Source organism: Typopeltis vanoorti, chromosome 6 (assembly GCF_054136105.1).
Source record: "Typopeltis vanoorti isolate ZY-2024b chromosome 6, IOZ_Tvanoo_1.0, whole genome shotgun sequence".
NCBI lineage: Eukaryota > Metazoa > Arthropoda > Arachnida > Uropygi > Thelyphonidae > Typopeltis > Typopeltis vanoorti.
The window spans coordinates 35,749,522-35,776,935 of NC_143554.1; the positions used below are offsets into that span (position 1 = coordinate 35,749,522).

The following is a 27,414-nucleotide window of genomic DNA, read 5'->3' on the forward strand; positions in this document are numbered from 1 at the left end:
GCCATTGTATTATGTTTGATGACTGCTTGCTAAATGGCCAGTTTGTTTCTCAGAATGAACGGCGGCCAAACTTTTTGGGCGTTATTTATTTTTAAACATGAACTTTCAGGAGAAACTATACGTTTACATTATATGTATCGGCTGACTCAGGAAATGTTATACGTGTGGACTTCATACTAATTGTGATTTTAGGGTTTCAGTACATTCATTAAATTTCTCCCTTCCACTTAAGAGTAAAATTACTATTTGTCTTGAAAGACAGGGAGAGGACGAATTTTCTCATTCAGATACATATAAATTTAAAAAAAAATCACAGTATAGGTTTTGATTATTTACAGCTTCATGAAAGAATCTTCCTAAGTTATCGAATCTTGCTGTAAATTTCCTTCCACCGAATGAAATCCACACAGGATGCACATCAGCCTGAAGTACTAAGACAGGCTTTACTACATAATTCTTATGCAGGCAAAAGCAAGGTTTTTCTCTCCCCGCCCCCCACGAGAACACAAAACTTAGTTTATGGTTGTTTTTTTTTTTTTCAGAATTAAATTATAAATTTTCTTATCAAACCCAATCCACGATAAACAGTTGAATACGCATCACACATTCCAATCCCCTGAGGTACGGATTAAATAAGCTGGGAATTTTGCTCGGGAGCAAAATTCCCACGGTCGCAATTAAACAATACGGTATTACATGCTCAGTCAATGAAAATCTACCGTCATCCACTTATTGCTATTATTGATGAAGTAATAAATTAACAAATAAGTTTTCAAGTCTGTATAAAACTGAAACATAATGGGATTCGGACTCACAGCCTATCGGCAACAGGTGAAGGCAACACACGATAAAAAAAAAAAAAAGGTGACCAATATTAATGTTTTATTAATGCATTGCTATATACTGTTCCCTAAAATGAAATAACTTCGTCTATTCGTAAAGTTATGGATGATACGCACAATTTGCATACGTTTTTTAAAATTTAGTTAGTGCAAGTTTTAGTGGTACAGAAAAGTGATACCATCTACTGCGTTGTACTTAAGTATCGCCAAATATTAAAAAGGGCGCTCTTCAACAGCTCAAAAAAACGATGTCGCTTTTGGTTGCTGAATTCAAATTTTCAGTTGCCATCTAAAAGAAATTTTGGCAAAATACGAATGAGATTCACACAGGATGCACATCACCCTGAAGTACTAAGACAGGCTTTACAACATAATTCTCGTGAATTCATTCATCTTTCCAGTCAGTTGCGAATTCCATAGTCTACCATACACCACGTCGTGCAGAACAGACTTTACAAAATGAAATACTTAAACTGGAAAATGTCTGCACTGAAAACTTTATTGCGTAAATGCATTTATTGACAACATTGCTTTCTTTAGTGACGCCACGTTTCTGTAACAGCAGCAAATGGTCGAATTTAGGAGCAGCAAACTTCTACAAATGGATCATGGAATAAGAATGTGGTACCTCAATATTAAATGTGTGGCATGCGCTGACTTTCGACTACGCATGTGGGCCATTCTTCATCTTCAAGGAAGGCATAGTGGCAGGAGAAAGCTTTCTAGAACACGTTGCAAAACTATACAATACTTCATATACTAGAAAAACTCTTCTGATATCAGAGCCTCGCCACATTAAGCCAAATGAAAGCCTTCTTGAATGAGCAGTTCCAGAGAGATAAGGTGCTTGGAAACCTGACCAACCTGAACTACGTTAGATTAATCCCTTATATTTCTTTTTGAGTGCACAGATCAAAATGACCTGGTGCACTTAAGTCAGATGAAGTCATCGAACTGCCTTGGGCAAAGTTTGTGTGCGATTCTTACAACAAACACAACCTGGCGAAACAAATGTGGTACAGACTTGGATGTTTGTCAAGACACCAAAAGAGTACATGTTAGGAATCCACTGGGCGTCTAAATGTGGTGAGTATCGACGTCCAAGAATGAAAACGTTGCAATACTACCCAGCGTTAAGAAAAATGTTTCGTGATTGGTAGATTCTTCTGACACTCAGTATACCAAATGATATGGTTGTTTCAGTAGATAGAAATCTGAGTTCATTCCTTGGAGTGTTTATGTGGGATATTTAAGGTATGTCAACTAATTATCTGCGAAATCCTCCTTTGTATCGTCCCTTTTATCTTATCGAAGATGATGGCCCTGAGTTATGCCATCGAATGTACTGAGCATTCGGATATAATGCGGGGATTTCGACATCTCCTTTCCTCTACGCGTTATATTCCCAATCTGCATTCATTCGTGATAAAATCGGTTTACATGGACAACAAGGTCTTAGCATTTAATAATTACTTCAGGGAAATAGGCTATATCAACTGCCTAGCGCCACCGTATAGAAATGACTATTTAATTGTAACTGAGGGATTTGAAATGGGTGGCGTAAAGTGCGCAAAGTCCGAATTTTGTGAAAGCTGATTTTGAGAACATAACAAGACGAACTTCAAAATCCTAAGTTAGGATTTATTGTATGCAACGCATTATCACTCGTGTAAGGATATTTTACATAATTAAGTATTCAATAATATTCGGATAAATAAATTCAAAAACACTGGAATTGGTAGATGAGTATTTCAGTTCTCCAAGAAATATCCCATAAGTAAACTACTTTGGAAAGAATATTATGGTTTCATGAGGTGAACACAATTAACACTCCGTTTCCTCGTCAGGTAAATTTGCCTAGGGTATGGTATTTCAATCGCGACTCTGGCGTACTGTAGTTTAGCACACGTACAATAATATCTAATCCTTACTATTAGCCATTGTATCATTCTTTATCATTAATGGAGAAAACTATGTCGTTAACATTATTCTCCAGATAATTCAACGTTTTCCAGTTCATTGACACAACTGACAATCGTGAGGATTCCAGTAACGAATCCTGTTAAATGCATTTAGTGATCATTTTGTTGACTGCATGTTCGTGTTCGTTGGCGATTATGACTTGCATGCTAGTTAAGTAGAGCAAATGAAACTTTATTGCAGTAGGCTTTCTTAGTAAATTATTCCTTAATGCCATTCGCTGATTTTTTTTCATTCAAGTCATCGGGATATTTTCTTCTAAGTTTTTATATTTTTTTTTAAAAAAGAAAAAAAAAAGAAAGGAGAGGATACACAGTACAAAGGTTTTCATTGTAGTTGCTTTGCACTACTTATTAAAAAACAATTCAGCTAACGCCTTTTTATTCCTATGAGAGAGAGGCCGTTTTCAGCCCTATCTAACTTATTGGAGACTGAGTGGGCAGTTCAATCTCCAGTGGTACCCAATCAGAGATAGCTGGCCCAAGGCTATCACTAATTAATCGTCACGCAGTGAAGAGAGAGGGCTCTACAGGTGTCGCCATCTCGTGGTCCCTAACACTCGTATTTAATGTCTGAAATAATGTGGGTTCTACGGTCGATTTTCTTGAGTTTACAAGAGAAAAAACCCGCTTGCCAGTGCCAGAGATCGACTAACTCGTGAACCGGTCGAAAAAAGGCTTAGAAAAGTTTCCTCTAGTCGCCGACTAGACTCGAAACCAAGTCTTCCTTCGTGCGGGCAAACGCCACATCCACTGAGCTACACAGGCTCATTAAAATATTATTTATTAAGATATTTAAAAACTATAGTAATATAAAACCGTTTAAAATATATTCCATAGGAATATATAGAAAAGAGAAAGTTAATTTCGAGTAATTATTATGGGGGACTTTAACTTCGGGAACAGACTGGATAGAGGAAAGATGGAAATGGAACTTATGCACTTACTGAAAGATAATTACTTGAAGCAATATGTGGTGGAAAAGACTTGGGATACTAGAGTGTTGGATCTGGTTATAGGATCAGAAGACCTATCTATAACTAAGGTACCTACATTGCCTACAGTTGGGGAAAGTGATCGTGCAAGTCTTGACTTGAAAGTAGAGAAACGTGTAATTTTCAGTTTAGATGCATATGTGGAACAAGGCAGGGGATTATGACGAGCTTAGGAGACATCTTGGTACAGTGTCGTGGCATAAAAATCTGCAAGGGAAGGATGTTCATAGTTCATGGGAGATAATCAAGAGGTATCTGAAGGAAGCAGTATCAGACTCAATGTCAGGAGGGCAAATAGGGTAGGAGGTAAATGGATGAGTAGTATCATTAACCATGAGCTGTAAAAAAGTGTTGTGGAGGGTATAAGGACAATGAGCAAACGCATGAACAGTACAAGAATCAGGCAAGAATGGTGACCAGTATGGTAAGGAAGACAAAATCAGATTACGAGAAGAAAATAGCCGGGCAGGCCATATAAAATATCAAAGAATTCTTTCATCATGTGGCAGGTAGTAGGAAAAATGACTATAGAAGGATAACTTTAATAAGTGCTGACGGCAAACGAAATAGTTGAGCTACTGAGTGACCGATTTGCAAGGGCCATCCAAGTGAGGATACTGATATGGCAGCGGAGCCAGGAACTGATGTAAGAATATAGGTGGATGAACTGGTGGCACCTAGGATATTGCAGAATCTCAATGTAAACACAGCTTTGGAAATAGATGGGATATCAACTCCGGCTTTACGAAAATGTGCAAGGGAATTGGCGATGCCTTTGACTAGCCTGTTTAAGTCTCAGCTGTGACAGTCCCAAGGGAGTGGAAGGAGGACAAAATAACTGCTTTCATAAAAGAAAATCGAAGTCTGTGGTAGCAATTATAGACCAATCAGTATCTCAGGAGTTGTGATAAAAGTGCCGGAAAAGTTTCATGTTCAAAAGTGAATTCAGGAAAGAGTGGATAAGAAGATGATGCTCTATAGGGGGACAACACGGCTTCGTGAAAGGTCTGTCATGTCTTAGTCACTAACTTTTTATAATAGAGTGATAGCTGAGCTGGATAAAGTGAATGGCTATACCTTGATACTGATAGGTTTTGTAAAAGCGTTTGACATGATACCGCATGGAATTCTGTTACGCAAACTGGAAAAATTGGGAACGGATATGAAACTGGCGATATGGACATGGATGGCTGATGGACAGCCACCTAAAAGTAATATATGGAGGAGCAGGATCTAGGCAATGACTAGTGATGTGCCACAGGGCTCAGTGCTTTGACCACTGCTACTTTAATTTGTATATTAATGATATAGGAAATAATCTAAAGGGAGATATTCAATTGCTTGGTAATGATGCAAAGTTGGGTAGGGAAATAGTAAATCGAGGTGATGCAGAGAGCTTGCAGGATGATTTAAATAGGTTCACAGTGTGGGCAGAGCATAAGGGATGTCAATTTACGGTGGATAAATAAGTGGAAGGAGTAAAAGGAGCATTCTGTAATAAAAAAAGATTACCAACTGTGTACTACACTTATGGAACTGTACTTCAGGAAGTCAGTGATTAGGGCAGTAGTAAATAATGAGTTGAAGTTTCGAGGACATATTGCTAGGGTAGCTCACGAGATTACTTGGTTATTGAAGAATACACTAACACAAGCAGAGATAAGGAAGTTATCATTCTTCTTTATAAAGCCTTGAGACGACCAAATTTGTATTATTGTGCTCTGGTCTGATCACCTGGGTTTCTTGGGGATGAGGAAGTGGTAAAAGGATTCAGAGGAGAGTGACCAAGATGGTCAAGTCATCTGTGGAATACTCCTTATGATAATAGGTTGAGGGTTTGTAAAGGTTGGATGACAGGCGAAAAAGAGATGGGTATATGATAGAAACATCTTAAGTTACTTAAATGATTTTATAGTATTAAAGCGAATCGGTTATCAACGAATTGGAATTCCACTTCCGATTCTGTTCAGTGCTTTTATTTGAGCCCAGCGCTTCGCTTAAATGCCACCAGTTGCAGTGGAAGAAGTTTACAAAGAGTTTATGGATAAAAAGAATGCAAGCAATTTAATTTTCAGCACTCAATAGGAACAGTTTTTTTTTTTTTTCAATGAGAACAGCTGTGGCAAAAATTCTTAATTTAAAATCTCATGCCTGCACGAACAACAATGGCCGCTTTTTTCAGCAGAAATGCAATACTGTCGCTGTTTTCGCAAGATGAGTTTTTTTTTTTTTTTAAATGCAGCATGTGATAAGAGTCCACATTCTCAGAGAAATAAAACGGAAAAATTGAATAAAAAAATAGTTTTAACTGTATTCAGTGAAGTATCTATTGGCTCCAAAATCCTTGGTCGTTATTAATATTCTCCAGTCATAAATCTACAAAATCAAAGCTGTTTTTTAATATTATTTTATACTTTTAATTAAATCAGTGGATAAAGAGGATATTCCTCATAAATAAATCAGCAAAAGTCAGAAGTGAGAAAGTGAAGAAAAAAACATCCAAGATATCCACAAGAATTTCTTATCGATCAGTGCAGTCAATCGCCAATTATCACAACGCACAACCAAGTTCTACATTAATTTTGCAACTTAAAAAAGGTGTTAATTACATGTTTTACTCTTTTTTTTCCAATCAAATACTTTCCCTTCGAAGATTTCTCTTCGTCGTATGTGGGTGAGTCGCTTTTGGTATTCTAATTTCATTTATTTCAGTCTCACCTGTGTAACGTGGTTTCTATAAAATCTGTTTTCCTAGCCAGGCTTACACAGGAAGAAATGATTCCTATTTCTTGAAGTAACAGAAGCTATGAGTTGCTAAGTCCCACAGAAGTATGGTAAAAAAAAAATGAGTTCCTCATATCTATTGTCTGTGAGTGTACGTGGCGATTTCTCTGTGTACAAACGCTTTTGGATGTAACCGTTAAGGATAACTTTGTGTAGAGAACGTCAGAACGCCTCCTCTCACGAAAATGTTTACTAAGATATTCTGTATTTTTCACTGGTAATAATGTCAACTTCTTTTGGGGTGGTGAAATAATTAAGAAGTCCAAGAAAGGAAGTTTGTTATTCTTGTATTTTGATAGCTTTTTTTCCCTTTTTTTTTTTTTTTTTTGGACAGACCATCTGAAAACCGTTGAGATTACTCAGATTGTGTAGATCAGTATGAAAACGTCGTCCATAGAATGCCGTCATGTGACTGGTTTTCTGAACAGCTTGTAATAAAGCTGCTCTTCACATTTCTCCTCCTACGAGTTCGCTATATTGTCGCTGTCGATCACAATCGTGGATCACTGCTATGGAGCCAAGACGATGCTTTAGTTTCTTTAGTTCAGAGTTTTTTCCTCTTTACCAAACGAGAACAATTTTTAGCGAAAGGATCAATACTGGCCGGTTTAGTTCTTCAGAAGTTCAGCTATACACTTTCAGAGGAGCTAAGACGAACTCACGCCATCTATTATGGCGGAAATAAGTACCAAGAACATTCAGTAATTCAATCAAGATTAGGAACAAGGAGATGAAAAGATTCTTGTTTCTTTAATCTCTCACATTTCCTGTTATTTCCAGTAACCAGCGAAATAAATGCTACTCGAGTAAATTGTGGGAGTTGCTCAAATAAGTTCCGATTCATTAGTATGCTTGATAATTACAAAAAAAAAAAAAAAAAAAAAAAACAGGTAAGGCTATGGAACTGAGCAGGGGCGAATTCTCGGTGCTTGCTATGCAAGCTCATTCATTGAGAAAGAAGTAATATTTATTTATTTGTTAATAAATGCATGCATTTATAAGCATTCCATTTAGGATTTTATTTGTGTAGACAGAAGACGTCTTAAGCTTGCGCGGCAATAATTGAGCTTTGCGTTGTGTATCGAAGGCCGATGCTTGGTCGTCTAGTCAAAGCTACCTTGGCTTGCTCGGTTGTCGGAGCTTTCACGTCCTCGCTGCAGCACTGCAATTTCATGCGCGCGCATAGCCATTTCCGTTCCCTTCACGTCGTCTTAAACACAGGCCATACGAAGTGAAAGTAACTCTAGCCAGTGAGCTTCAGCTAGCCTTTACAAGTGTGCGTGTTGCTTGGGAAAATTAAGTTACAGCCAACTTTTTATGACGATGTTATTGACCAGTTCATAAAGAACCCTAGAGTAGAATTCTCTACTCTAGGGTTCTTCAAGTAGCTAAATTGAAAAAGATAAAATATCATTTGTAAAATTAATGTTCTATTTGTATGATTAAATGCACATAATTTAAAACTATATATTTAGAAATTTATCAGTAATTCATTATTCCGCTAATCAGATTTCAATCACACCAGCAAGCGTGAATTTCAAGACCAGCATTCGCCCCTGGAACTGAGAAAGAAGACCCAAAATCACCAGTAAAACTATGGATGAAACTCCGGGACTGTAGATGAAGATAACAAATGTAGAATTTGAGCAGGACAGCCCTATGGAGTACTTCAGTGTTGGGATTGAAGGGGGAGAGCTTTCTTACGAAAGTCTTTATATGAAAGCGATTAATTATTTTAAAATACCAACATCATTGATCTGAACCTTTGTATGCAACCCGAGCAGTGGAAGCAAAATGAGACATCATTTTGCTGCGGAGTGGAATGAGCAGCGGAAACTAAAAAATGATTTTGTCACTGCCCATTCGTGGGCAGCGACAAAACCACGTTTCACCAGCTGATTTTTTTATGCGCAATTGTCACAAAAGCATCTTAAGAATTGCTGCTATCACTCAGAAAGAAGAAATTAGTTCGTTTGTTTTTTTCTAATATCTGATCCACACAAAGTGGTTAGACCTACAGCACATGAAGAGGATGCTAACTTGGTATCCCCCTTCCTGAAATATATGGCCTTAAATAGTATTACTTATCCCTTGTGTTTTTTGTGTTACTTGAAGAAACCTCTCATGGCACGAGTATCTCTTAAACAACATGAATTAAAATTTAGATGACATTGATGAAATCTCATATCATCAACTTCTCTAGATGTTGAGAGATCTAACTTCGCTCAAAATATCTGACTTTTATTGCAACTTTCAATTATGCCATAAGTTTTTAAAAACACTAAACTTAAGTTGTGGTAACTTAAGTTACTATTAAAAGTTGGACAATTTCGCATTTATGCGGGAAAGAAACACAAGTCGCAAATCGGCACGCACTTTCCAGGATTTGTAGAGACTCATTTAGAGTATCCTTCTCGCAAAGTTTTTCTTTTATTTAGGGTCATTAAGCATTAAATATTTTAATTTAAAAAATTCAGAAAAATAGGTGCTACCAGAACTATTAAACAAAAATACAATACAAAATATCTATTTTATGATTAAATAAGTATTTTCGTATTCCGTTTGCTTATATCCTGCTTAATTCGTTTATTTATTTATTTTACTAACTAACATATACTTGATAGTCTCGAGAACAGCACTGAGTAAAGTTCTTTTTTTTTTTTTTTAAATGGATATCAGACTCGAGCAATGCCCATGGAGACAAATGAAAGATAGCATCAAAATAGACTTCTATTTTTCTATTACGAGTTCCACAAGACTCTTAATGGGAGTTGGACTGAAATATTATTATGGAGACTTCCATTTCGGAAAAGTGTTAGCAATCCAAATAATTTAAGTTTATTATGGTATTGGCCATTTACCTTAACTATTCTGAATATGCATTAATAAATTAAACATAATTAGCAGTCAAACGTATACACATGGTTTTCATTCCCGAGCGTTTCTAAAACCATCCGTGATAACACGGGTCGAATCGTATTCAGTCTGCTGTTCACAAGAAAGCTCAGTAAGCCTTAGCTCGTTTCACAGATTTTGTTTACTTTCTCTGAGAATAATATTAAAAGAATTTAATAATTATTCTCGTATTTATGGTATGTGTTGATCATATGTCTCAGATATATATATATATATATATATATATATATATATGCCAGCCTGTTAGAAGATGATTCATTTAAGCACAAAAACAAAATCGGCGTTGTAGTCTTAAAAAAAAAAAAAAAAAAAAGCTCGGCAGTATTTTCTAAGTATTAAAAAAAACCGAAATCGCAATATTTACATGCAAATATATGGCTTATCTGTGACATCAGAATGTCACAGCTGCACCCAAATGAAAAGATTGGCAATGAACAGGGGTTGGGAAGCATTATTTTCCGTGATTTGAATACAAGGAAGAGTGCTTTAATTACAAACGCACAGCTTACCTATATATTCTATCCTATCCTTCTGGACGGGTTGAGTCCCCTCCTAATGAGGGGTTACGGGAGTATTAATGCAGTCGGTTCGCCACTCCTCTGCTGCAGCCCCCCCTAAGGTTGATATTCATGACTGTATCCGTTTGTGTTCACGGGGCCAGTTTGCTTGCTTGCGGGATGAAAAACCCCAGCTAAACTGGTGGGAAAAAACCCTGCTGTTTGCGCCCAAAACCGGTTAATTTGGCTATGGCTGAGCAAGATCCTTGAGCTCCTCACGTCGTTGATGGGAATCGAACCTAGGACACTCCTTCCCCAGGTATATGGTTGCGAAGCGCAAAGCCACTATGCTAACCGCCGAAATAATTGGTACAGTCTCTGAGCTGTTTCTGAATATTTGCAAACAGCTTTATCTAGAACCTCCCTCTCTCTCTCTCTCTCTCTCTCTCTCTCTCTCTCTCTCTCCATCCACACATATTAAGATAGCTTTGTTCGCGAGTCACATCGAGGAGTCTGTGCGATAGAAGTTGTTAGAAAAATATTTGTAGTACCCATCTGAATATTAGAAATGGAATAAGACTCAGCTAAGAGTTTTCTGAGCTTGATATCGAATACATCATGGAAAAAAACTAATAACAAAAATGTATACCACACACCAACCGACACAAGGAATTATTAATATATCCCCTCGAATCATTCCTTATAGGTTGAATAATAAAATTCGTAATAATTAATAAATGTTCCGAAATTTTTGCGATTTTTTTTTTTAAATGTGAATCCCTAACTAACAAAAATTATGTGAAATGGATTTCACCAATATGTATTGTATGGGGACTGTTGCACTACTTCTTTTAAAAATCTTAGTGTCTTGTGCATTCGACGGAAGAAAGAATATGTGTGTGTGTGTGTGTGTGTGTGTGCGCGCGCGCGCACACCCACACCCACCGGAAACTAGCAGATTAAACAGACAATGGTTTGTATGTTGTCATCTGCATGTGCCGATAGTAATAAGCATTAAGAGTTTTTTTTCCCCTAATTTAAATAGTCAATTTACTGTACACGATTATTTTAAGAAGGTTTTTATTATTTTTTATTTCATTTTTATTTATTTTTTATTTATTTTTTAAAAATAAAAAATAAATCTATCAAGAAAGCGGCACAAACATACAAAAACGAATGCCAAAGTTGGCGTCGTAATCAATTTTGACGTCTTTATGACTGCATGGCAAGGCGGCTTTAATAGTCCAACTTCGACAAAGCACCATGAACCTAATAGAGCGGTTACCATAGAAACAAGTAGAAATGAAACCCACCCTTGCCGCCTTAATTGTTTGTGTGATATTGCCTCTGTGCTAAAACCTTCATCAAGATGACGGACAATCTTCCGGGATAAAAGCAACGATCGTGCACGATAAAAAACAATATTCGAAATGTTAACGGAGATCAGCGAAGATTTAGGAAATCATACTAGTCCGCAGTGACTTTTGTAAAAGAAAAAAATATATATTAAAACAGTGTGGACTAGATTTAATTCAAATTAATATAGTGAACAACTTACTTGAATTGAATGCTAAACGCAAATACGTTTCTTCATTTATAACTGAGATAATTTCTCAGTTATAAATGAAGCTATAAATTTCTCAGTTCTATTTCTCTTTTCCTTTCATGTCGGAAAAACTTCGACTTTCTTCCTACCAGCTAGCATGCTGGTAGGAAGTAAGTCGAAGTTTCGAAGTCATACCTAATTTTTATGAAACGTGTACATTTGATTGACGCAATAATATCCCAGTCAAGGAGTCATCACGATTGCACTTCGTCTTTCGCTTAGTGTATTCGATTCAATCAATGTCATAGTCAATTAACACGACTTCATAAAAAACTAATTAAACGTTGCGACAGAGTGGTTCATCTTGTCTGCTTGACGAGTACCGCTTGTCGTGTGTGTTTTACAAGGGAGAACATTTCTGGAAGGATAAACCCAGCAGCTGTATGAAATGAGCTAATACCCTTATATAAAAATGTTAATTGCGGTAGTCATGAATCGAACCTTCCTTCAAACCAAAGGGCATTATTGTTATCAACCGATGCTACGGAGTCTTCTGTACTATCGTGGATAAATATGTATTCATTTTCAAACGAGCGGCTTCAAACGATAAAAATATTCTTCAACGAATGCATTTTGCATCTATAATTATTTATATCAAAAAGCAAAACAAAATTGTTTTGCGTAGTTGATAATATTAACATTTAATTGTTACGAGCGAGTTCATTATTTTTCACAACCAACTGAAGGGGAAAGGTTACTCAAAGAATGGGAGGAAGTAATCACCGCAGTTAGTTCGGCATGTTAAGTTAATGAATGATGAGAATTCAATCGCCTTTGGATAAAAAAAAAAAAAAAGGATATGTATTATGCAGAATTAAAAGGTATGGAACAGAAAGTGAAATATTTGCTTGGTCTCTGTTTGAACAGAAGTTTTTTGTTTACATATTTTATTTTTAGGAATAAGTAAACACGCAAGGGAAGTGCTCAGAATACTTTATTATAGCAGTCTATTGCATTTTTTAAAAGATCAGGATTATATTCAAAAATCAATCAACGCAAAAACGCAAGAAAAAACTGATGCAAGAATAAATAGAAATCCAAGTGCACTGAACAGGAGATCGCAAATTAAGTTAATAACTAAGTTATTAAGTAAACTTAATAGAGAACTTTGAAAAAAAGTCCATTTTTTTATATAAAGTCACTTTAATTACATGTATATTTACAATGCATGTGTAATTTGTATACGAATTGGATACAAAATTAATAAGAAAACTCACGTACAAAGATTATTTAATAGTATAATAAATTTCGCCTGTGTGTTACAGGCATCTTCAGTACATTTTAAGCTCAAAATTAAACAATAACTGACAATTCCAAAAAGCGCCAAAGTAGCTGGTGTAAGATAACTAAAAAGGTCAATACATTTGCTAACAATAAATAAATAAATAAATGTATACAATAAAAAGTTAGGAAAGATTAGCTGATTTATAAAGTACTGTCCCCCATAAAGGGGATAGACGTAAGTTATCTTACACCAGCTACTTAGGTGGAGCTTTTTTGGAACTGTCAGTTATTGTTTAATTTTGAGCTTAAAATGTACTGAAGATGCCTGTGACACACAGGCGAAAATTATACTATTAAACAATATTTTTACGTGAGTTTTTCGTTATTAATTTTGTATCTATATGTCTACTCACGGTATACCTCTTTTAAAACTTATTGTATACGAATTATATAGTGTTCGTTTGAATATTATTTACAATACGAGAAAATCTTAAAATGCAAAAAACATGCATTTAAACCTTCAAATGCGGATTCCCTCATCAAAGAGCACTTAAGTGATAGCGTAGTTTATTCTGAAATCTGTTATCGATTATGTGCCATAATGTGATATTCTCGTACTTCATTTGCGCCATGAGGAAAATGAAACAGCGTACGCTAAAATAACCAAGAAAAACCAAATGTATTCATCGTTAAAAAAAAGTGATCACCGCAGCAGCTATTAATCATCCTACCGACACTGCGAGCATCTTCATTGTCATCTAATGCACTGCCACTTGCATATTGTTCTTAAATGAGTCGTAAACAGTCTCGCCTTTTACGAATTTCCAGAAGCATCACCATAGAACGTACACACCAATAACGTGTTGAATCACTTGGCAGACCAAGAAAATTAAAATTCTGACCATTTATAATTTGTTGATGAAGATGTTGACTAGTAGAACTTTTTTTTAAGAAATTGTTTCATGGGCTAAAATTGCAGCAATTCGTTTTCTTCACGAGGGGAAGGGGGGGGGGAACAGCACGATTAAAAATCAAATAGGTATACTCAGATTATTTCTCCTTTTATAATGATCAATTATGCGACTTTTTTTAATAGTAATTCCCCCAAGTAAAGTGTAACACCTGTTATTCGCTAATAGTGTTGGAGTAACACACTTTTTTTTTAATTTAAAGAATCTTATATTTAAACAACTAAGAAAATTATCAACTTTTCAGAATTTATGATAAACCGGGTTGTGATTTTCATTCCTTTCTTCACTTATCTAACCCTCCACTTGTCTTCTAAAACTGGCACATAAAAGTAAACTCGAAAAGCCTCGCAAGGTTTAAAGGACCGAACAATACTGTTCACATCAATAACCCACTTTATTCTTCTTTTAAGTGAAAACGGAAGGTTTGCATTTCTGATAAGTTTTCGATGACATGTGGATTTTTAAGTGAAAGTATGAAACGTGAAAAAAAATTTCCGAACAGGTATAAAACATTTATTCAAATATGTCCTCTATGCCTGTTCGCTTCCCGCTAGGGAACATTTTTGGAAATCAGTAGGCAGCCAAGTTCATATTTTATTACCTACTCAGTTCGGTGCGTTTCTGAGACGTACCAGACGAAAAGACTGGTCGGGATTAAGAACACAGACTTGTTTATTTGTCTTACTAGTTATTTTGTGAGTTTCCGGTTCGAGTTAAAAATCAGGATTTCTTTCAGAAGAGAGGAAACCCTATCATCTGCGCGAAAGATCAACTTGGGAATTGAATGGCGGAAAAAATCCCAGAAAACGTTGATCTCACTGACTGAAAATGAACCTACGATTGTTTTCTTACGATCTTTATGGAAGTTAAGGCTACATCGGCATTAGATATTTTAAATAATTTTCTTTAGCTTTAAGTCTTTTGCGTTGTTTAATTCATTAAATATGATTTGTACGCCAACTGCGAATTTACTTACGAAAAATACTTTATTTCGTAAGTAAATTCGTACGAAGATTTATATTTATCTAAATTCTCGATTAATTTCCAAATTCGAAGGCAAACATTCTTTTGCTTATTTGATATGGCTTTAAGGGAGGTCTTCTCTTAGTGAAACTATTTGCATTTTATAATAAAGTGACAGTGCAGTTGGAAATGATTGGGCTTCTCAAAAAGCCTGCGAAAATATACAACACTGTCGATTATATCGGTTATGATGTTGAGAGTTGGTAAAAAGCAGGTAGTTTTCCGACAGATGTCAAGCACAACTTAGTGAGGAACAGAGTCAAAGAGAATGAAGGCGAAAGGTTAAGTGCCGCATGAATGTCCTTAGACTACTATTATTTAGTTTAATCTAGTTGATTCATAACTTTATCGCTATTACAACATCAAACAAAACTCATTTATGAAAGTATGTTTAGTAACAGGCTTATATTTCTCTGATTTCAAACCAGTTTCAGAGCAAAACATATTACAGTTTACACACGACAATGAGCGTGTGAAACAGTTCAAATTGTAACGAAAAAAAATTTATAAAGTCTTAATTTGACGCCCTCTAATGTTGAACAGAAGTATTACGTTTGAGTAGGAATTACGATTGAAAGGGGAATAGGCAGTTATTTGTTGGTGCAAAGTGATTGAGGTAGTATGGATTGCAGACAGACTAGTGAAGACATTTCACAGAACCGATACTCGTACAAGGGAAAATTTTCCATCTGTATGAAGAAATCATCCATGGAAGTTGAGTCAATATTAGCAAGGAAAGGAGCAGACTTTTCTCATGAGAGTTGGTGTTCAGTTAAAAATTCTGGATAACGGGATGTTGCTTGAGGAAGAAACACTCATTCACCATTTGTAGTGAATTTTTAACTGAACATGAGAGTAACTGATAAGTTTCACATTTTACCTATTCCGTGGAGTCTCATAACCACGAACTGCGTGAGAGCATTAAGTTACGTAAATATATGCAAGCAACCCCCCCCTCAAAAAAAAAAAGCTTTGATGCAGGTGACATTTCATGATAACCCACATGAGTGGCCGAAGTGTAGTTTTTAAAAGCAGTCCAAAGGGATAAAAAAAAAAAAAAAAAACCACACGCAATTCAGCTTATTGGGAAGGAGCACTTAACGACTGAAGTGCATAATTTAGTAGGAAAGGAGAAAATTCAGTTAAATATCATCAGAAACTGTCTGAAAAGTAAATGTCAGGAGAATTAAAAAAAAAAAAAAATGCGATGACAACACTGTCGCACAGCATATGGTATAGTTTTTTCCCCTCCCAAGCATGGTGTAAACTTAAGATAATAGCGAGAAGAAAGCTAAAGGCTACACGATGTTCATAGTAATAATCAAATGCGATAAGGGAGATGTACAAATAGTGAGAAAACTATGTGGAAAATATGTTTCGAACATTGATAATCTGAAAAGTGCATACTGAAGCCCATTCAGAATAGAAGCAACCACAAACATTCAAAATACAGAATTTTGTTTGTTATGTAGCTTCAGACCTGATACTTGAGATCAGACGTTATCTTCGTTTGACTTACTAGCAGACAATAATCTGTTATAAATTATGGTGTTAAAAAGACTGACAGCCTGAATACCCTGGAATTCTACTGAAGATAATTAACAACAGAGTAGAAGCATATCCGAAAATTTCGTCGATTTCAAGTGCGCGAAAGAAAACCGGACGGATTGGTGATAAAACAACCGAAGATACAGAAAATAGCAAACAAATTAGCTGAGTAACATAAATGATGTTGAACGTGAGGCATTTCTTTTAAAAAGAAATGTTTTTCGATGAACCAATTCTTTCTCTCTCAACATATATAGAGGGAATTCGACCTAAGTCGCCGAGACTACGTTCATGCCAAACAGATTGCATGAAGGCACACTATTTTCTACGAATGTGTCATTACCATTCAGTAACGGTTAGAAAAGTTATCTGCCTACTCGAGCAAACTCGACTGTTAGATATGCTTACTTAGCACGTGTGGTATGAATTCGATTCTATTGAGTGTCAACAGGTTATGTGACAAGTTACATAACCTGACATTATGCTCCAAATTATTTCGGAATAGCGCTGAAAAATGAATTTCTGTTTTATTTTATAACTTATTTTTCAAAAGTGTCTTGACCGATACTCTGTTGAATTATCACTCACTACAGGATAGTTATTGTGACGTCACCATACGAGAGATACCCACAAATAAATGGAATCTGGACTTCGCTCGCGCGCATTTTCTAGTTGCGGATGATGCCGCTAGGCATCGTGAGTGTGCAGTTTTCCACGACAGTCTAGCAAGTGATGTCATCCTATGTGAACTGGTTCGTTGCTTTGGCTGCTTTTTTTTTTTTTTTTTTTAGTGCTTAAAGGCAAGTTTGGCGATTTTGTGATGGCAGACCTCAAGGAACAGTGTGCACATGAAATTTTGTTTTCTTTTAGGTAAAACTACAGCTGAAACCATTGTTATGCTTCGGCAAGCCTTTAAGATGACGCTTTAGGTAAAACGCAGGTCTACGAATGGTTTTCCAATTTCACAAATGAGGACATGTCAGTTGAAGCCTAACCATGATCTGGCTGACTTCAACAAGCTGAAATGAAAACATCGAAAAGGTTTGCCAGGCAATCAATGAAGATAGTCGAAAGACCATTGAGCAAGTGTCTAAAGCAGTGTTTCTCAACGTGGGGAAATTTGAATATTTTGAGGGCAATTAGAAAATGTACACATTTATATTATATTATACTTTTTCAGAACTTGACTGTTATACTAGGGGAGAGGGCATCAAAATCTTCGAGACGTTGAGGTGGGGCATGATCCTAAAAACGTTGAGAAACACTGGTCTAAAGGGACGATATCGGTTGCTGCACCCATAACAATAACCCAGCTCACACGGCCTTGTCTGTCCAACAGTTCTTGACGAAATGTAACATGGCGGTTGTTCCTTAGGCTTTTTTTTTTTTTTTTTTTAAATAATGAAAATGGAGATCGTGTGTTCATAGTTATTATCACAATGGAGGTGAGAGCTTAAAGTTAAAAAATGAATGCTTTTCATTAGGTTGTTTACAGGGCAATGCATGCTTGTAAAAGGAAAACATTACTTATTAACTGTTTAGAGAAATTTCATTTGATAACATTAAGAGACCAAACAAGATGAGAATTATCCCTTATGTGAAGAAAGTGATAAAAATAAAAAAGATCATTCGGAACTGACTTCAAGTCAAATACTGATGAGCCGTTCGTCACTTCATTACAAGAATCGCTAGACTGGAAATTCGGACTCCAGGTTTCAGTTTGAAAATAGTGATCAACTGCTTTTATTTGACAAGGAATTCAATAGAAGACGTTGCAAAATTTGAAGCGTCGACCCGAATCCCATTAAGGAAAGAGCGAGTGTGCTTCGAGATTGCGCGAGGAACGAACAACAAATGCGTTGAACATTGCACTGTTTTCAGCCTAAAATACCAAGTACTGAACACATTTCAAGTTGTCCTCAAAATTTCCAAATGTGCCAAAATAAAGGGGTATCCTATTCTTTAGTATAGTCTGTATGGATCGCATCCACTGATTGATTTTAATCAAATTACGGAATAGTAATTTCATGCTTTAAGTTCCCCCTGAGAAATTCGGCAGAGTCGATTAAAATTCAGAAGGTGCCCGATCCAAAAATATTACTGCGGATGCATTGATCAACCGATCGACTACTTTATTTACCTCACTTAAAAAAATAAGTACTATATCCAAAAGAAAGCATTTTATACGCAAAAAGAATGGAGGATATCAAGAAAAACTGAGTGAGTGGTTATTTTCTAGAAGGATAATTGGTCAACACTGTTGCGAGAATTGAAGGGCAATTTAAATTCTCATCAGATAACACAGCGTTAACAAGCATCTAAATTGCAACGAACCTTCCTTTCTTGGCTTTTTTCTCCCTGTAGCCAGATATTTTAAATAACGCTTAGAAATTAAAGAACTTCGTATATATATTAAGTCACCAAAAGAAATATACAATTATTCATGACGCAGTGAGGTGATGCAAATAAATTAGCAATTATCAAGAAATGGCAAAATTCAAAATCTTTCTTTCAACAACGAGATGGATCCGGGTGGGCATTTTAATTGTAACAAATTCGATGTGAACTGCAATTCAAGTTCTCGGTTTAAAGGAAAACAAAACATTTTTAAATAGTCGACAAGATCCTAAAATTCACCGGATATATACATAAAATAATAAATTATGCAGAATAATCCAATGTCTACAACAAAATACTGACGAAAGCCGCAAAATTTAGTTCGAATCGTTGAAGAAGTGAGATAATTGCCATTTAACAGAACATAATTTTGGTAAACTTACATCGATAAGTTTACCAAAAACGTAGTTAAAATTAAAACTGAGATGTACTAGAAATAATTAAATGAAAATTTCGAAAGAAAAATATTTCAAAAGAAGAACAGAAAAAAAAAAAGTATACAAACAGATGTATAACAATACAAAACCACAAAAAATAAAGATATAAATAAAAGAAAAGTTAAAATAATAATTCTCAAAGTGAAAATTTTCAAAATCTATCGATGTTTTCTTCATTTCCATCAAGCAACGAAGAAAACATATCGTTTCATTGTCTTATACGCATTAGACCCAGTTGCCTTTTACATGTAAATAAAAAACCTGGCTTCTTATAAACCTATTTGAATATTACTGCTAAGGCATGGTAATCCTATCGTCATTATACTCGTATGCTTCGCTTATCCAAGTCACTTTTATTGAACCTTCCTCGTAAAATGTTACTCTTCCTAGATGGGATGCGAACCGAGATCTTTTTCAGAAAAATGCCAAACGTTGTTCTTCCAAGTATGAATTTAAACGACCTGATTTTTAAGAACATATGAAATAATAATAAAAAAAAAAACTTAAAAACAGCAATAATTTACAACGAATAGAAAGAAGGATGATTTGGGAAATTACCGAAATAAAAACCAGTGATAATATATAAAAATGCTAAAAGAAAAGTCAGAATTACACTGTGGCCAAAATAGAGCTCTCCGAAGCTAAATGGAATCCACCACTACAAAGAATCACTAGATTCGAGGGGGAGAGGGCACGGTCCTGACTTCAGCGACTTGCAATGGAAGATTATAGAGTAAACCAGATAATTCTTTCTAACCAAAAGGAAGCGTTGCGTCATCTCTAACACTAGCGAAAGAGGCAAAAAAAAAAAAAAAAAAAAGAGTTAAGATGGCACAGGAACATCAACATTTGATACCAGAATACCTTTTTTTTATGGAGTGATTAATCCGAGTTCCTGTTATTTCATATAGGAAGGGCAAGAATATCGCGACAGCAATATGGAGCTCTAAGAGTTTAATCTCTTAAAGTTATTTAAGGCCACAAGGGTATGGAGGATAAGAGCGTTTCGTAGATTGATTACAAGGATATGGGAGGCAGGATCATGGCCTAGAGAATGGAAGTAGTCTGTTTTCATACCACTACATAAGAAGGGAAATATGAAGGATTACAAGAACTATAGTTCTTGTAATCTCTCATGTAAGCAAAATTTTATTGAAGATCATGCTAAATAGGACTGAGGCCAAAGTTGAGACAGAGATGTCTGAGGAACAAGCAGGTTTTAGGAAAGGTAAAGATAGGGAGTCTAAATTTCTTATATTTTTCTATGGTAATGTGTTTCATTGACTATTCTAGAGCTTTTGACTGTGTTCGGCATGTGAAACTGTGGGAAGTAATGAAAATAATGGGTTTTCCTCAACATACAATCAGGTTGATAGCTTGGCTTAACTGATTGGCTTCAGGTTGGAAAGGGAATTAGGCAAGGATGCTCACTTTCTCCACACCTGTTTGGTATCTATGCTGAGGACATCATGCTTATAGCATTGGATAAGCTTAAGACAGGAATTAGGGTAGGTGGTAGATTGATCAGTAATTGGAAGTATGATGATACAGTACTCCTTTGTTATGACAAGGAAGATTTAGACAAATCCTTCAAAGTTAATGAAATCAGTAAGAACAGAGGACTTCAATTCAAATCTTAGCAAGACAAATTATCATAATTCTCAAAGCAAATACAGACGTTATTAATGTGAAGAACTGCTGTTCAGAAGACGTCAGAAGATTAGGAATACCTACAACAGTTAGAGACTCGTCTAAAATCTGGAGGGATGAATCCATCTCCATAGGAACAAAGTTGAAGATTTGAGACAGCTGTTTTTCCAACAGCTACTTATGGATGTGGAACTTGGAACCTAAAAACGTCTGATAGGAAAAGGATAGCGGCTTTTGAGATGTGGTATTACAGAAGACTAACATTATATCTCGTTGAAAGAAAGTTGAAATATTTTGGATATATCGAAGGGATGGAAGGAGTACTTCTCGGAGCCGCAATAGAAAGTTCCTGGGAAAAGAGGAAAAGTTAGTCCACCAATGAGATGGATGAAGTGACTGATCTTCGCAGAGCTAAAGCTTCCAGAAAAGCATACAACAGAACCAGCTGGAGAGGACTGGTGTGGCACATCACCAAGCATCTGAGTGACCATGCAGCACACGATGTCCAGTGAATATATGGATGAATATGAAAGCTCTGATTTTGAAATTACGCCGAAGAAACTAAGACTATGGGAATAGTATATTATGTCTATTAACTTCGTAAGCTTTACTGCCCCGTTTTCCTGTTTTGCAGAATATAAACAGGAAATTTTGGAGAGGGGAGGGGGGAGATCTTTCCATCTTTGTATGAAACTGACTAAATTACCTTTAGTTGAAAAGGTCCCTATTAAAAGTTCTTTGGGTCATAGAACGAATTTCAACCGAGGCCGTTCCACTCAAAGAGTATCGTTAATACCTATTAAGTTACAGAAGTCCACTAATATGAAGTCGTCATGCATCCATTACTTTTGATCACTACAATAGAAGTCGGAAGAGCGATGCCGGTAAAGCCAGTATTGAATGGCGTAGCCTACCTAAGAAGTTGGCCACCGTATATCTCTAAATTCATATTTACCATTTTCCTTGAATACGATGGTCGCAATCAGTTCGATAACGAGCCGTATGTTCTGGACATTTTTTGTCCAGAAATGGTTCCAAAAAAATGATAGCGACTTGACCGTAACGAATTCCTCCGCCTCGGTCACTGTACACAGGCTCTTAATCCCATTAAGTACCTTAATGCACTAACGCTATGAGGTCAGTGTATTATGTCTTGTTTGCTTGTGTTCTGGTTGGTTCGCATGTTTTGCGAGGTCTTTCCTCGTGGAAACTTAGATAAACCTAAGTTTCCACCTGCTTACTCCCCTTAATCTGCAAAACCCTTAGTTTCTTAGCGTCCTAGACGGAATTTTGACCAAGGTCTTCCAAGCTATGAGGCATCGTCGATACTAACTGAGCTACGGAAGTGCAGTGTATCATACGTCCCCCCCCCCCCCCCGAGAAAAAATGGTCGAAACAAAAATTACACAACTGTAATAAATTTCTACTATATACTGATGTTTCGCATTTCCCTAAAAAGTTTAAGGTTTTACATCAGCATACGTATCAAGGATTTAGGCCTAGGATGGCCTGTTTCCGGCCTTAGAAGTCATCGTTGAATCGTTTAAAAGGAGGTCCAGGTTTTCTTTTTCCTAATGGCTTGTACTTGAAGGCTTGTTTTGGTAATCTTTCCGTTTTCATTCTTTGAACGTGTTCCATTCATTTATGTTTATTATTAATTATGTTTACATTACATTTTTTGTTACATTTATTATTACATTTATGTTTATATTTAAGGTTTTACATATAAAGAAAAGGAAGTGATAGGGTTCCTTATATTTTGTAATAGAGTTGTGCTTCTTTATGATTAAAGTTTTAATTTTAACTTTCCCAAACGAAAAACTATTCCAATCAGTATCCCATCCTGAGCTACTAGTTAAGTGTTAATAAAGGAACCTATTTTGAAACATGAAAATCTAAGTTACTTAAATATAAAGAGCTAATAAGCTTCATTTCAGCGATATAAACATTATTTAAATTAAGGGGATATTAAATCCCACATTGTTAGCTACTCACTGATGAAGCCTCAAAAAAGGCTGAAACCGGTCTGGGTAGTGACCTCCCACCATAATGTAATAACAGCATACATTTCCTAGGAAATGTGTTTTTACATTATGGAAAATACCTAAGAACATCGATCAGAACTTTACCGGTTTTGCTGCGAGTTCTCCGGTATTGTACTACGTACTAGGGTCACTTGCATTAGCTCACGCTAGTGGTCGCCGATACTTTATAGTTTACTATATTCGGCAAGAAACTCTCTGATTCCAATCTTTGAGTTTCTTATTCGGTTTTAAAACAATGTGGGATTTAATATCCCCTTAATTTAAATAATGAAAATCTAAGTATTTATATTTTCCAAATATAAACAAAATTGTATTAAACGCATAAAAGTTAATTTTCTTGAACCTATGTCTTTATCTAGAGGGGGGGGGAGGCCTCATACATACTCCCTGATGGAAATAATCAACTCCCCCGACATACGAGGAGGTCTGGTTTTTCAGCGAAGTACTCTGATTATTGTGGAAACTGAGCATCCTCCCAATTTACAAATCCGTAACCGGATAATAAACAAAAAGGAATTTATGCACCTACGCAGAGGCAATCCTTCGATATTCCACGAACAACATAAGGAGAAGCAGGAGATACAGTTTGCCTCATATCGGTGGCCACTGCATCCGGAGCATGTCTTAAAAGGCAGCGACTTCAATGACTGGATTAGTGAAGACTGTCTCAAGGGTTCGTTTGCTTGAGATAAATACATTTGACCCAAAAATAAAAGTTGAATTAGAAGAACTGTCGAAATCATACTCGTACTGCATCTGTAATTAAGGCAACTACGAAATTAAAGTTTCGACAGAAACCCTGAAGTGTCAAGTTCAACGAGAACAATGACATTGAGCTACATCAGAATATTCGCAGCCGAATTCCAAATCGGGAATTACATCATCTCCACCAGGAAATTGTAACGCCCCCTACATCGATATGGGTCGAAATTAGGAACGAGGCAACCAATCAATGATGCATATACTAGCATCATGGCTTTGGTTAACTGCTTGGTTCGTAATTTCAACCCATATTAACGTAGGTGGCGTTTCCAATTTCCTGTTACTATTATAAGACTGCAACATATTCCAACAAGTTGTAAATAAGATTGCTACTGCGTTTCTTCGTTCAGGCATTACAGTACAATGGCGCTTCCTGAACGAAGAAACGAAGTAGCAATCGTACTTACAACTTGTTGGAATATGCGTAGTCTTATAATAGTAACACCATGTACGACAATTAATGAACTTTTTCAGAATGAAGTGTTTCCGGTGGTAAGTTACCGTTCGTGGATAGAATTCACATTATAAAAAATCTTTATTTCCTGGTATAGACCACTACTTTATGGAATGGCTGAAGTAGCGCCCTGTTTGGTCTTTACAGAGTATCCAACCTTTATCCATCCACAGTACGTAAATTAGGTTTGAATACTTGGAAATCTTGCATGCTGTGGGCGGATTCACCTAGAAGAAAGAGTTGCGAGAGTGTTTTTAAAGCATCACAGCGAGTTCTATAGTTTTCCTGCCAGCAGAATTCTTTAACTTGAATCCCATTAAACACATGTGCAGTATTCTGCACATGTGTTTAATGGGATATAAGTTAAAGCTGAAAATTGTCAAAACAGGTTTAATTGTGAAACTTATTAGTACTTTTCAGATTGTAGTTTAAAGACATTTTTATACGAAGGATTTTTTTTTTTAATATTTGCCAGATAAATTTCCCTAAATCATGGAAACAGCACTAAAAGGAAAAAAAACTTCATAAGCATATCAGAGGGTATTTTTTTTAAAAAAATGATCTCAAACATCTAAGGTATAATTTATCATACGAAGATGAAAACAAGCTTGAAATTGCAAATTTCATTAAAGTAAAAAATGACTATCAGAAGTGAAATATAGACTATCACAAAAAAAAAAAAAAAAAGCTAGAGATTCCGTAGTTTAGAAATGACAAGGTTTTAAAAGAACAGACGGATTTGATAATGCGCTTTTTCGTGATTCCACAGAAACAAGTTCTAAATGCGTCTACCACGTGCAGTTTAAGTTGCCAAGAACTAAATGGGATATTTATAGCTCGTCGAAAGTAATTTCTGTAAATTAATGATATTTCTGTCGTCATTACTAGCAGTCTATAATGAAAACATTACTGACCACTTTAGTCAGTAGCTGACTTTTGTCACTTCAACGTGATATATTGGTAATGAATGAATCAAACATAGCTTTCATCCAGATCAACCTTCCATTCAAAAAAAAAACTTTCGAGAAATCTCACTTGCGCTTATTCCAGTGAATTTTAAGCGAATGTGAATTAGCGCGGCTGCTTGCGTGATCTTTTTCGCTTACACCGACTTGTGCTCTGCTACGTAGTAACGAAAAAAAAACTTTACTGAAACGCCTAAAATCCCCTAGCAAGTACAGCACATACCTCTTCGACTCCCACGTATAAAACAGTACACTTTGACTACCACCTCGTTCGAGGAGGTTGAACCCTGCGGGAAACATGTCCGGTTACCCTGGCGGATGCCACTCATTAAAATCTTCCGAGGAAGGTCCTTCTTCCTTTTACCGTTACGTCATCTCAAGAAACTCTTGCCACTCCTCCTCCTCTAGGAGTTACCGAAACGCTGCTACCTTTCTCACCCTCATTATAGTAGTAATAGCAACGTGCGCGCTCCCCGGAGCTGTTGCTCCCGCTGATTCATCACAGACGTTACGCATGCTGCAGTGACTCGGGTTGAGCTAAGCCTGCCGACAAGTTTCGGAAGAGCCTTGTCACAAAGCTAAGAAGCATGGCTCGGATGTATTCGTATGTGCTAACAAGTGACTGGGGATACACGCGGAGAGTGCTCGCATGAGCGATTGTTTTTATTCCGTATTCGAGAACGCTGCAGCTTTACGGTAAGTGATAACGTTCTTGAGATAAGGTTTTTTTCTTTTGTTGTTTGTTTCGTAATTGTAGATTGGTTACTTCGCTAATTATTTCCAGTTTCGTTCACTTAGTGCAAATACATTTTAAAGTTAAATTTAAGTCATTCAATATTCATAGCCTCGTATTCACCTCGTGGAGTGTTCTCAGTAGATGAAATCACCTAAAGGCATTCCTGAACATCCATGCCCACGATGGGATTTGAACGCATGGCCCAGTGATAAGCGAATACGCCACAAACCAGGCCGGAAACTGTTCACTGAATATCTTGAAGGACTTTCCAATGAATTTTATTTAAGTTCAAACGGTTATTTGAGGTTATGTGTTTGTCTTTAATTTTAATGGACTGATAAGATCAAAATTTATAATTAAATACAAATTTAATAGTTCCAATATTTCGTCTGTTAGAGACACCTTTTAGAATAAAATATAAAATTATAACAACACACAAAACAATTGGAAGATGGACTAGAAGTCCAACAGAGGCGCCCTCTATAGGTGCTGGTATCGAGAGATCTTAGAATTACTGTTTTCCAAATCTTGGAAAATTTCACACAATCGTATTTATTTAGATTTGATTGGAACTATTTAAACCCGTGTGGAATATTTAACTGTGCTGTTTTCATTACCAACCTCAAGATGAGTAAGTTTATATCTTTACACTAGGAGAATGACCTTTGCGAGCATATTTACGGCAAGAGATTTACATTTGAAACCACGCCTTTTAAAATATCCTACCATTCGTTTCTCTGAATACTTCTAGTTTCCCTGCTTCCAGATTCTATGCAATTTAAATACACAAGCCAGTTGTACGTCCCCCATCCCACCCCATCTCAAAAACGTTCTGTCCCCTAAGTATGAATTCAACGTTGAAGGAAACCACAGTTTTGCTTTGGTTGGAAAGACGTCTTTTCGATTCCCTTGTAAGTTTCACAAGAAGCTTAAATTAAGGGGATAAAAATCCCTTATTATTTTACAGCCAGTATGCGAAATTCTGAGATCGAAAACTACGATCTAAGAGTTTCATGCCGAAGAACTATCGGCGAATCCAAGCGTAAGTGAACACCTGGTAGTACAACACCAAGGCAACTCGAAACAAAGGTGGAGCCAGCTCTCTCACTATCCTTGATATCTCTCATAATGTAAAACACAGCTCCTAGGAGATGTAATACTGCCTTACATCACTATCCAGACCGGTTTCAACCTTTTTTGAGGTCTCATCAGTGTTGTACTACCAGGTGTTCACTTACTCTTAGATTCGCCGATAGTTCTTCGGCATGAAACTCTTAGATCGTAGTTTTCAATATCAGAGTTTCGCATACTGGCTGTAAAACAATAAGGGATTTTTATCCCCTTAATTTAACTTCGCCAGAAAAAATAGCCATTTGGCTTTTTATCTTTTACAAAAAGCTTTAACTAAATGCCAGCTAGCCGGTCTCGTTGGGACAACTTGGAGAAGAAAAAAAATCAGACGTAATTATATTCGCTTCATAGCTTTTGCATAATCTAAACAGTCAGCCAATCAGTAGAGCTTATCACAGCCTTCCTGCTTACTTAACAGGGATTTTAAAAGCTGACTGAACTATCCGTACTTC

At 36.3% G+C, this 27,414-nt stretch overlaps 1 protein-coding gene across 5 annotated transcripts in view; it reads left to right on the plus strand.

The window, feature by feature from the left end:
* Positions 1 to 27,414, plus strand: part of LOC150105382 (metabotropic glutamate receptor 3-like) — a 144,796-nt gene that overhangs the window by 2,872 nt on the left and 114,510 nt on the right. For 3 of the 5 annotated variants that reach the window (XM_090394118.1, XM_090394121.1, XM_090394122.1), the window contains exon 1: positions 25,564 to 25,791. The exons of 1 other annotated variant lie outside the window; for it this stretch is intronic. The gene's annotated coding sequence lies outside the window, so the exon portion shown is untranslated. Of the gene's footprint in view, positions 1 to 24,072; positions 24,169 to 25,563; positions 25,792 to 27,414 lie in introns of those variants that run through there. One more of the 5 variants, XM_090394120.1, reaches the window with a different exon arrangement.